Source organism: Cryptomeria japonica, chromosome 3, assembly GCF_030272615.1.
Source record: "Cryptomeria japonica chromosome 3, Sugi_1.0, whole genome shotgun sequence".
NCBI lineage: Eukaryota > Viridiplantae > Streptophyta > Pinopsida > Cupressales > Cupressaceae > Cryptomeria > Cryptomeria japonica.
In genome coordinates this window covers 388,604,636-388,617,717 of record NC_081407.1, presented here as the reverse complement: position 1 = coordinate 388,617,717, position 13,082 = coordinate 388,604,636, and positions in this window count along the sequence as shown.

Below are 13,082 nucleotides of genomic sequence, written 5' to 3'. Positions count from 1 at the left end.
TAGCCGCAGAAATCTTAAAAAGGGAGAGGAAGTACACAGGGATCCCCTAGAGGGAGGAGGAGAGCAATTGCAATTTCCCAGCACTACTGAGGAATCTACCTTTCCAACCAGCCATCTTCTTCTACACTCTTTTGAGGAAAGAGATCCAGAAGGAATTGGAGACATCTTTGATAGTCAAAGGGAGACCAAGGTAGGTGCTAGGGAGGGAGGCCCTTTGACAACCAAGGATTCTGCAGACTTTATCTTGGAGCTGGACATGAGTTTGAAAGAAGTAAATGCAACTATTCTCATAGTTAATGTGTTGGCCAGAGGCCAGAGCATAGGAGTTGAGAAAGGATTTCCAAGCCTTAGCTTCTCATACAGAGGAGATACCAAAAAGAATATTGTTGTCGATGAACTACTGCATAACATTAGGAGGAGCCATAGAGGTAGGTTTGATGCCCAGGAGAGTTCCCCTACAAACCATGGAGTTCAAATTAGAATCCAACACTTCAGCAAGGATGATGAAAAGGTAAGGGGAGAGAGGATCCCCTTGTTGCATACCTCTGGAGGCCCTGAACTTCTCCAGGGGGCTCCCGTTGAGAAGAACAAAGTAGATGACCATAGATATGCATTCCCCAATAAGTTTGATGAATTTATCTCCAAAACTCATAGTTTTGAGAACCTTGAAAAGGAAGTTCTAGTAGACTCTATCATAAGCCTTGGAGATGTCAAGATTGAGCACCATCCCCAGCTAATGACACTTGTCCATGGAGTGAATAATCTCATGAGTAGAGATGACAGCATCAAGAATCTATCTACCCATGACAAAACCTTTCTAGGAAGGGATAATTAGAGAATCCAGGAAAGGTTTGAGCCTATTAACAAGAACTTTGCTGAAGATTTTATAAATAGTGTTGCAGAGACTGATAGGGCGGAAGTCCTTGAGACTGGACACCTCCTGAATTTTAGGGACAAGGGCAATGAAGGTGTAATTGAGCTTGTTGAGAAGCCTTCCAAATTTGAAAAAATCCCTAGTGGCTACAAAAACATCAAGGCCCACCACATCCCAGAAATCTTGGAAAAAAGCCAGGGGGAAACCATCAGGACCTGAGGCTTTGAAGGAGCACATAGAAAAAATAGTGAACTTGACTTCCTCCTCAGAAACTAGGGTCAAAATGAGGTTGTTATCTTCCATCGAGAGGGGTGGCGGGAGGTAGTTGAGAAGATCCTCCCTAGCAAGGGCCCTAGAGTCACCTTCTTCCCTAAACAAAGTGGCAAAATAGTTAGTAGTCAATCTGCTCAAACTATCCTCATCATTGACCTCTTGATTGTTATCATCCAAGAGGGAGGAGATGTGGTTTCTACACCTATGGATAATAGTAGATCTATGAAAGAAAGTTATATTCTTGTCACCCTCTTTGAGCCATTGAATCCGAGATTTCTATTTCCAGTAGAGTTCTTCTTTGTGGGAGTTTTCCTTCCATTTTCTATGGAGAGAAACCTCCTCCATATGGGTAGCTTCAAGGGTGTCACCTTGATCAATGCACTCTTGGATAGCAATCAGTTTACTATTGAGATCCTTTTTTGCCTGAAGACATCCCCACAGGTATATTTCTTCCAACCCAAGACATTTCTTTTGACCAAATCAAGCTTCTAGGCAATCCAGAACATAGTCGTGCCAAGGATGCAGGTGCTCAACCATCTTTTAATGCAATCCTTGAACTCTGGATGAGAGTTCCACATAATTTCATACCTGAAAGGATGATTTTTTCTTACAACATTTGTGGTATTCCAAAGGAGCAGGGGGTTGTGGTCAGAGGCCATTTTGGGGAGGGCAATGAGCTTCAAGGAGGGACGAATTCCCCAATTGCCTAAGATGAGAAATCTATCAAGTCAAACCTAAATAAGATCCTTTCCCTTCCTAAGATTGGACTAAGAAAATTTTTGCCCCGCTAGTTCCACATATATTAACCCATTCCTTCCAATGAAGTCGGCAAGATTAGTCATATTGTCAAAGTACTCTGGGAGGCCCCCCAACTTCTTAGAGGGGATCAGAGGAGAGTTGAAATCATGCGCAATCAACCAATGCATTATTTTATATTAGATTAGTTATGTCATTCCAGAGATTCAATCTACCCGACCTGACATTGGGGGCATAAACATTAATGAGAAGGCAAGAGTCCATCGAGGAAGAGAGTTCAAAGACCAAAAGGTTGGCCAAGGAGGAGAGAAGACTACTAGAAAAATGGGAGGGGTCCCACATGGTAATCAAGCCACCAAAGGCTCCAGTAGCATCACTAATAACAAACTTAGCACCAGGCCAAATTTTCCCAGCAACAAGGGAAAAGGAAGACATAGACATCTTAACTTCTTGGAGGAGAAGGACCATTAGTTTATTTTCAAAAATACTCTTCTTAAGAGCATATTGCTTTTGGGCATTGTTGAGGCCCCTCATGTTCTATGAGACGACCTTCATTTGTTACCTTTTATGGATATCTCCAAGGTCCATTGCCTGCCATTGGCAATATCCCTTGATGCTTCCTTTTGTCTCGATAGTCTCTGCGATGGCTGGCCTACTTTAAGGTTTGTCCCCACATTAAGCTTTGCGTTCCTGGTTTTGCATCTTTGAGTAATCTAGCCCTCATTAATAGGAGTTATGCAACCACTAGATGATGCACCAAGAGCACCAGGGGAGGGGATACCCTGGTTCGAAGTGGGATGAGATAACACCATCGGGAAGCGAGCCATCTCCAGGGCAAGAATGGGTTCCCTCGCAATCTCGTCATCTTCCAATTGATCAACTGGTGAAACCGAGTTGGCCATCGAGGAGATGCACTGTTCCTTTAGGGACGATTTAGAGGCCTCATCCACATAATTTGTAGGAGATTTGAGAAGGTTGATAATACTCTTAGCAAAGGGGTATTCTTCCATAATTGGGTCCTCCACTACAGGGGAAGGAAGGTCTGAGCCAAGAGTAAGAGCCACAACATGCCCCACAATTGGGCCTTGATGAATAGTAGGAACATTTGGCACAAGGCTTTTAACCAAGGTTGGCCCTTAAGCTTAAGAGGCAAGGGAGTCAGAGCTTTACATTGAGAAATAATATGCCCAGTTTTGCGGCATTTTTGGTAGAAAAGGGTAGAATTTTCATAAACAAGGGCTTGAGTCTAGCTACCAAGCATGGATTTAAGAGTTATAAAGTTGGGGAGATTCATGCTCACAATAGTTTGAACACAGAAATGAGGATAGACTGGGCATGATTTGGTTCTGGTAATCTCATCAATACCAACAAAATGACCAAAGAAATTCCCAATCCATTTAAAGATGGACTCATCCCAGTATTCAAGGGGGAGCACCAGGAGCCAAACCCAAACCGGAGCAGTTTTCTGCAAGTCAGCCGCTGGGTCAAAACTAGCCTTCCAACAACAAAGAGAAAGATTGTTTCAACCATAGGACTAGCATCCAAAAAGGACAAGAGTGACATCCTCCTCAGCAGTGAATTTGAAGAGGAAGAGGGCTCTAGGCATGGTGCTAATAGAAACACTCCCTTTCAGTTTCCATTTGTCCTTGACCCATTTTCTAACCATCTCCACCATGGGGTGCAGGCAGAATAATTTTCCCACTAGAGTATTAGCCATGTTTTGCAAAATGCAGTCAAGAACAACATCAGGGACCTCTAAAGACGTTTCCTCCTCAATTTGCGAGTAGATGGGGATGATGTTGGGGTCCATAGTATCAGTGTTTTTGACCAACACATTTTTCGAGCCTTTGAAATTTGTGTTAATAGTAGGAGGTTTTGTGATATTTTGTTTATCATGAACAACTGGCACGTCGAGTATAGGATCAGAAACCACGAACTAGAGAGCTCTCTGAAGTAGAACCATCAAGCTAAATCACAGCCAGACTAGAAGGAGGATCCATTGTGGGACCAAGAGAGGATGTGACAGATAGTGTTAGCATCGCAGAGTCCAAAATGGGGTCCGTAGGCAGTGGGGGAAGATCCCCACCAGCAGAGTCCACCATGAAAGACAGGGGTTTGAAATTTGAAAACTTGCAGAGCAGGAAGCCACAATTCACAAATCAAAAAGTTATTTTTGGGCACATTTTGATATATGTGGTGAATTATAAATGTTTAGAAGTAAATTATTAGCTCATTATTTTTCCATTATCTTAGATTTTTTAGGTCAGGTCTTGACATATTCCTAAATTATTTTAAAACTAATAATAATAGAGATTTAGGTAAAAAGGGAAAAATAAGGTAGAATGATAATTGATTAAGTTTGATCTTTTTGGTACTCTGAATTTTTTTTAAAAATTATCATTTAGCACAAGTCTATGGTTTTAATATCACATCTCATTTAATTTTCTTAGTTCAATTATTGAATTATTATAGTAATTGCTTAATATAAAATAATTAGGTAAGAAAAATTGATTATGTTAATAAGCTTTTGAAGTATAAATAGAAATGATTGTAATTATGACTAATTGTGTAAGTGTATAGGAAGTATTGACACTCTCTCAATTCAAAGAGAGAGTATCCTTAAGGATAAGGTTCTAGGAAATGAAGGGAACTTGTAGTGATAAATTATTACACTCACTCAATTAGATTCTTGTAGTTAGGTTACATATGTGCATGAATAAGATTAAGGATTATAGTTCCCATGTTGAAAATAATTGAGGCACTTTATTTTATAAATAGATATAAATAGAGAAAAATGTGCATGAAAAAAAGATAGATTGTTGGCATTTGCATGAAGATTGCATTAATGATATGTTATGTTATCGTTGATGTCAATTAATCAGTAATGCTATTAATGATATTGTTGATGTTGATATTGTCTTGTAACTAGTAGGATGAGCTAAGTGAAGGAAATTGTAGACCAATATGTAAGTTTGTGAGTTGAACCGGTAACCGATAAAAAGGTTAAACCCTATCTATTGATGTAACCGGTAAACCCTACCTATTGTTTTTGTTAAACCCTAACCGATTAAGGTTGTTGAATTGGTTATGTTGGTTTATGATCTAATGATGAGCGCTAATGATGGTGACACGTATGATTATTGTATGAAGACAATTTCAAGTGTTTTTTGGCGTGTTGTTGTAATGATTTTTGTCTAAGGAATGAGCAAAGTGTATTGCATATAATGCAAAGCGCGTGATGAGTTACTGAGATCGATGAAGCGGTGATCAAGGAGCGGTCAAGGTTTTCTTGATTCATGTGCAGAGATTGCTATGTGATCTAACAGTCATACTTGAACCAATTTGTTTGTAATCTCTATGAGAATTAGATTTTTGTTGTGTTACCGACCTAATTTTATAAGGTCGATGAAGTTGTTTAGTTTAAGTGTTGGCAAAAGATTAGTTGAGTGTGTGCTTGCCGAACTGGATGATATATCTATAGTTTGAGTAAAGGCAGATAGGAGCATAAAAAGGATCTGATCAAGCAAGTGTAGTGCTATTTAGATAGATCAACAAACTCTTGTTGTTTTCTAACAATTACAACAGAATTGAAATCCCTTAATCGGGTAAGCTCTAACAAGCTTGGTGCTATCTAAATCGTCTAACAAGGTGATCCATTAGTTTGGGTTTTCAAATCCTCTACTAAGGTTACTCCTTATAGGGTATTTCTTATAACAAGGCATTTGTAGTCAATCCCTTAACCGGGTGGTTCTTAACAGAATCAATTCTTAACAGGACTTTTGTAAAGCTTTAACAGGCTTGGCTCCTAATAGGGTGAACTTCAGAAGGGTTCAAATAGTTATCTTGTGAGTCTCATCTTGTTGTGTTTTTTCCCATTTGGGTTTCCACATCAAAAATATTTGTGTCAAGTGGTGAATGTTTTTGTGGTTATGATCTTATGGTTCATTTGATTAACTACTTAACTATTTTTTATAAGTCATGATAACCAGAAGTATTGAGAAATGAAGTTTGCTGACATATGATAAAGCATTTGGATGTTTATAAGTTTGATGTTATTTACTATTAAATTGTTGTAATAGTCAATTAGTTTATCTTATGAGTTTTTATCTTGACAAGTGGTATTTCATTGATAAGTTTACTTTGAGAGATTGAAATTGAGTTTGGGAAAGTTTGTATCAATTTTTTAGTTTACTGATTCACCTCCCCCTCTTAGTAATCTACTGGATACTTATTCCTTCTTCATACCATCATATATGTGTCATGATTTTATTCTCATCCCTCACTTGATATATGGTTTAGGTTGTTCCTTTCCTCTACCTAATCCATTATGTTAAATGTGACTTAAATTTACCCAAGAGAAGATAAATTTATTAAACAATCCTTTAGAATTAAAAGGGGGATAAAAATAAAGGATATTATGATCCTTTGGTTAAATAAAATTTTAATAAAGAATATTTATAAAAACCCTTTAAAAGGGAGAGGAATAGTTATTTATTAAATAATTATTTAAAAGGCAACTCTTGTGAAAGGGTGTGATGATTTAGAAATCACCCTTAATGTGTTACATAAATCATTTATGTGAGACTTGAGAAGGGGACATGGAGGTCCCTCAAGAAAGAAGAAGAAGGTGGCTTGGTGAGTTATGGACACTTGGAGAAGGGAGCACCCAATGTGTGTCCAATACTGGATACAATGTGCACTCAAGACTATCATGGCCATGGATTGGGTATTGCAATTGTTTTGAGCATTTTTCCTATGGAACCAACACTTGTGTAGAGAAACGTAGTATGCTTTATTCCTCCTAGTTGTAGCATCACTATGAAGGTCAAGACCATTGGAGCATTCTTAAAGTGAGACTAACCTTTCCAGGTGCTCAAGATTCATATAAGTATTAGAAACCCTTTATGATCAAATATATTGATATCTTTGTATATTTTTTGATGATAATATGATTGTTTTATGTATGTTATTCAATTCATAATGTTGGATATTTCCTTCAAAGTCCTTATAAATTATCACATGTATGATATCCATTATTATTTATATCTATTTGGATAACATTACACGTTGCAAAATTGTGTTGATTATTGATCAACTTTAGGAGAAAGATCATATTACACAATTATATTAATATATGTTAAACATTTTTCATAGTTTCTCAATAACAAGTGCTCATTATATTGTATATATGAAGATTTACATCTTTATTTAAAATATTGGTGAGAAAGGCCAAGCTATGTGGCACCTATCTATTTTAGAATAGTTAAAGTTTGATGAGTAGCCAAGATGAATTCAAATAGTTTTACTTTAAGAAGCATGCACACATCATTTGATACTTGCTTAGTCTTTGCTATTTGTTAGATTAATCTTTAAGTTGGAGGATTTTTTATGTTTATTTCACGTAATTATTATTTTAAAATAACTTGAATACTCATGGATTGTTAGCTTCTCTAGAATGGGTATATTAATATTGACTTCTACATTTATGTCTCTCGTGAACCAACAAAACTCATTGTTGTAAAGAAAAAATTGAATAAATTTGCCTTTCTTGATTGATTTTATCCCATAATATGGTTGACATGTTACTTTAAATTGAAAATAATAGATCAATATAACTTACTAGAAAAAATAAACCATATTTGTATAATAATACTAAAGATATAAATTTATGTATTGCTCAAATGATATTACAATAAGTTCAAAGGCTTTTAAAAGCCTTATTTTTTAGCAAATCTAACTCATTGAAAGTAACTTCCAAACTAATATGTTAAATGAAATTTATTCATTTAATTTAAAATTATAGTAACCAATTAAAATACTAACTAAGTAATGTAATATTCCAACATTCCTCCCTTCTTACAATAATTTGAATAAAGGGTGGAACATTCCAAGAATTGATCATAACAATCCCTCTAATGGTTGTGATGAAGTGTTTTCACCTATCCTCCTCAATCCTCCTCAATCACCTAGGAAATATTAGACCAACTCCATTAGTAGATATCCTAAAGTTATAGAACTTGCAAACATCTTGCATGTTGACAGAGCAACTTTCCTTTGAAAGTCCACATCTCCTTCAAATGTGTCAATTCTCTACTTGAAAGCGTTGTACATGAGAGAAAAAATCTATTCCAAGATTCCACATCTCCTATGAGAGTGTCAAATTCCTCATCCAATGCAATGGAAATAATCCCCCCATTGTTGTATAAAAATTCAACCAAAAGTGAATACATTAAATGCACTCACAAGAATGTCAAGATGCCATGCCCCCTCTTTTCTTCAAAGACACAAAGGATGTTAACAGGGACACAAATGGGAAAAGATATTTCTCATGCAATGAATCATCCTTGAGTGAGAATATAGATCAGGATGATAGATGTCTTCCTAGCTCCATTTCTTCCAACCTCCAATATAATCCTATTACATTCTATCTACTAGAAGTAGCATGTGTATTTTCAAAAAAAAAATGTATAACACGTATGGCCCCATAAGATGACATAATAAAATTTCCATTGTAGAGTGTTGAAATCAATCGATAATATATCTTCTCCAATATGTTCCAAAGATATATAATTTTAAACCTTATATATCTCACAATTATAATTAACTCAATTAAACCCCACAAATAGGAACATAACTAAACTAACTTTATTTATTTTATTTAATCTATAACTTATTTTCCTATCAAAACTAACTTATGACGAGTAACTTCCCAACAAATATATTAAACTAACTTTATTTATTTAAGCTAAAACTATGCTAGCCTATAAACTACTAACTAATTAATGCAATATTCCAACATAAATTGGATTATGTAATCAACCTAGTAATACATATTGAATGGGGACAAGGCCTTTCCAATTACCATGACCTCCACAAATTATTCACTTTCTATCATAAGAAATGGTTTTCACTTGATTCCTATCTTCTTTCATCCATATTTTCATAGCATGTGGATAATAGAATCCCATGCTTTCCTCAATTCCTTCATAAGTATTATTTGGGAGAGGGCATCACAAGATAGATCATCACTACTTTTTCTAAAAGTTATTAGGATCATCTTTTTGGGCCTATTCACAATGCTTGAAAGATATTTATTTGGGTTTTTATATACAAAGTTGAATAATGTATTTCAATTTCTATATACAAAGTTCAATGAGGTATGAACATACAACTCTTTATGTAGACATTATGTAGTCCTAGATAATCATAAATAGAATCCAAAATAATATAAAATTCCTTTTACTTTCTTGTTCCTTCGCCTTAAGAGATAAAATCATGAATACACGATATTTCCTTTTATACCATTTCTCAACCCCTAATATTTATTGCCATAAATAATTTAATAAGATGTGTTTTATAAAAAAATGATTTTAATTTTAAATAGTTGGTACATCGTTTTTAATTGTGGAGGTTAAATTTTTTGTCTTTAAAACAACAACAACAACAACAACAAATACGGTAAATTTAAAATTTGTTTCAAATTAAATAATTTTATTTAATTAAAGTGTTAATAAGAATGATGTTTTTTAAAAAAAAATTGAAGAACGTTAGAGGTATCAATGCCCCTAACAAAAGGGGGAGGTCATCAAGTGTCAAGTTGATGCTTCTAGGGTGGATATATTTTTTATTCAAGAAATCAAGTTGGTCCTGACCTGAACTACTCAGTCCTTAACCATTGCAAAAAATGGAAATATGTTTTTTCTCCAACTCAAAGAGCATCTAGAGGCCTTATAATTCTCTGGAACCCATCTCAAATTCAAATAGAATAAACCATCATCCAGAGAAACTAAATTCTAGCTAAGGTATCTCATTTTGACAATAATTTCTTGATTTTAAATGTTTATGGACCATAATCAATAATAGATAAGAAGTGTCTCTGGGGTGTTTTATTTGACATCCTTGACCAACTAGAAGAGGAGGAAGTAATTTTGGCAGGAGAATTCAATGCTTCGGTATCAAAAGGGGAAAAGAAAGGGGGTATACTCCCTTTACAAAAGGTCATGGAGGATTTTGCAACTTTCATTAATAATAATGTTTTAGTGGACCCAACTCCTAAAAATGGAAGAATTACCTAGACTAGTTGTGGGAAAGAATTTCTACAAATAGCTGAAAGATTAGACAGGTTGCTCTTGTCTCCTAACAAGTTTCTTGAAAACATGACCATTTCTTCAAATATTTTTTCATTCTCTGGATTTACCCATTATTTCATCCCATTGTCCATTCAGAAAAGTGGGAATGTTAATAAATTTACTTCATCTTTTAAATTTGAGTCAATGTGGTTCAGACATGAGCAATTCATCCCCCCCCTTCATTTTAGTTCCATACATCCAAGGATCTAAAAAGTTCCAACTATGTGATAAACTCCAATTTGTAAACAGGAAAACTACACTCTAGAGCAAACAAGTTTTCAAAAACACATTCAAAGAAAAAGAAAGAGTGAAAAAATATTTAGAATAAATAAATTAGCATATTATTTCCAATGGCATGGATATATATATCATGCTTCCAACAACAAAAATGTCATGTAGAAAGAATGGGCAGAACTCCTTGCAAGAGAAGAAATATACTAGAGACAAAAATCTCAAGAACTCTGGCTAAAAGGTGATAAAAATACAAAATTCTTTCATGCATCCACACAAATCAGAAAACAAAGAAACTCTATCTTTTCAATCAAGGAGGCAACTACAGAAAGATCATTTCTAACAAGGAAGGAATAGATAAGGAGGCAATTATTTTTTTCTCAAACCTTCTATCCAAGGAAAACCAAAACCCACAATTGTCCTTAATCGAGCATGATAGTCTTGAATGTATTCCAACCCTAATAATAAAAGAGGACAACTTATCATTGTTGAAGTTGTTCACTTTGGAAGAGCTCAAATAGGTTGTTTTCTCCCTTACGCTAGATAAATCTCTGAACCTTGATGGCTTTGTTGCACTATTCTTTTAAAAGAGCTAGGATTTTACTTGTCATGATCTTCTTCGAGCACTAGAGGAATCTAGAAACTCAAGTACCCTTCCTAAGAAATTCAATGTTACACATATATCAGTTATTAAAAAGAATAACAATCCAAGTTCATTTTCTAAATTTAGGTCTATTTTATTATGCAACACCATTTATAAGATCATTGCTAAGGCCATTTATTTGAGACTACAACCTCTTATTCTAAAAATCATTTCAGAAGAGCAAGGGGGATTTGTTCTAGATAGAGAAACATCTGATGGTGCCCTAGTAGCACATAAAATTCTCTATTCAGTCCACACAAAAAACATTCCATCCTTCATTTTCAAACTTGATATCACGAAAGTATATGATAGGGTAGATTGGGAATTTTGGGTCCAAGTCTTGATAAAATTTGGTTTTCTACTAAATGATGCAAATGAATACTTTTGTGTATATCAGGAACTAAGTTTTAGTGTTGGTAAATGGAAAACCAATGGGTTTTTAAGCTCTTCTCAAGGTATCAGACGAGGTGACCCTCTTTCCTCAACCCTCTTCATTATCATGGTTGAGGCTCTTCGGAGATCCATTAAATCTACTCACAACAAAGGAAAATGGAAAGGGATCCAAAATCCAAATACCAAAATTTCAACCACCCACTCTCTCTTTGCATGTGATACAATTCTCTTTGGCAAGGAATATGTTCATGAAACAAAGCAAAACAAAAATGTTTTGGAAAAATACATCTTAATCTCAGGGTACAATATCGATGTAGCTAAGTCAAAGATCTATTTTTCCAATATATCAAGCTCTCTACAAAATCAAACCAGAAAACAATTAGATTTTCAACTTGTTGTATTTGTTGGCATATGTATAGAGCACGATGGCATGTTAATACTGTATGTTGTCATTGATGTCAATATGCTGAGTGAACTGGTATATTGAAGTTAAGCAACTGACAAAGAGAACCGGTATGATGTTGTGAACCAGCATATGTGAAAAAGTGAAGCGGTATGCTTGTCCAAGTGAACTGGTATGTCGCAAAGAGAACAAGAGAACTGGTATGATGTTGTGAACCAGAACCGGTATGTCAGAATGAGAACCGGTATATGGAATGATTTGTATCAAGGGTTCATATGGCATGACTACCAGTTGGTAGTCTTAGTCTCAGGGTTTCCAGTTGAAGTGTTTCGAGCCTATGTGATTCAACCGATGGTATTGTGTGATGAGTTAGCATTGTAATGGAGATCAAATCGTGTTGCCACATCAGCCTCATGCACATGAAGGATCTTGCATGAAGGAGATTGATCCTATCTACCTCAAGAATGTGTGAATTCTCTACAAACGGTGGAGAACACGTGATGGGTTATCACCTCCAAGAAGTGGTGAAGAACGAATGATGGAGAATGTCTTGAGATCTGTTCAAGACCGTTGTATTCAAATGCAAAGTGTTCAATGGTCAGGATTGAACTGACTGAATTGCTCAACCTAAATGTTTAGGGTTTAGGGTTTATCTTACCGACCTATCTATTTCCTATAAGGTTGATGTTGTGTTTCATGTTGAAGTTGTTGGCAAATGTTGTGTGTGTATCTAAGTGCAAAGATACATGATTCTTGCCAGACTAGATAAGAGGGTAGATACCTACAGAGTGTGTATGCAGAAGAAAGGAAATAAAGCGAATCTGCATTGGCATTGAGTGCTATTACCAGATCATTGTAATACCTATTGATCTCTAATCACTTCAATAGTTGGAAAATCCCTTAACAGGGTAGCTTTAACTAGCTTATTGTAAATCCTTTATCAGGGTGACTCAAAGCCATTGAGTTCATAAAATCCTCTAACAAGGTAACCCTTAATAGGGTTTAACCCTTAACCAGGTATTCTAGCCATCCCTTAACTGGTTGATCCCTAACAGGATCGGTTCCTAACAAAACCTATTGTAACAGTCTTTAACCAGACTAGGCTTCTAACGAAGCAAACTTTTAAAGAGTTCAAAAATAGATTATGGGTATTCATCCCCACCATGGTTTTTCCCAGTTGGGTTTCCACGTGAAAAATATGTGTGTCATATGTGATGTCTTTTTCATGTGATGCTTTGTTATTTTCTGTCAAGTGGTGAATCATGTTGATCTAGCAAGTTATTATATTTATGTTGATAGATTACTTGTCTATGCACAAGGATAATGTGGAAATGAGGGTGTAGGTTGTGTGGTAAGATAAGTGTTTCTAGTTTATATCTT